The following is a 231-nucleotide window of genomic DNA, read 5'->3' as shown; positions in this document are numbered from 1 at the left end:
GCTTTGCACAGCACACACATCCTTGCAACTACGCAACATGATCTGCAACGGAGTGTAACCAACCAAGCGATCCCCCCCCCTCTCTATCCCCTTCCCTTTTCCCTTCTATTTCTTCATTAATTCTTCTCACATTTTTTTCTCTGTTTAATATCTGTCTCATCTTTACTCCTTCTTCCCTCCCTCTCTCCTATCGTTTCCGCTCTTCTCTTCTCCTCTTCCCCCTTTTATTCT

This window comes from Penaeus monodon, chromosome 27 (assembly GCF_015228065.2).
Source record: "Penaeus monodon isolate SGIC_2016 chromosome 27, NSTDA_Pmon_1, whole genome shotgun sequence".
Taxonomy (NCBI): Eukaryota; Metazoa; Arthropoda; class Malacostraca; order Decapoda; family Penaeidae; genus Penaeus; species Penaeus monodon.
Note: the sequence above shows the minus strand (reverse complement) of the source record.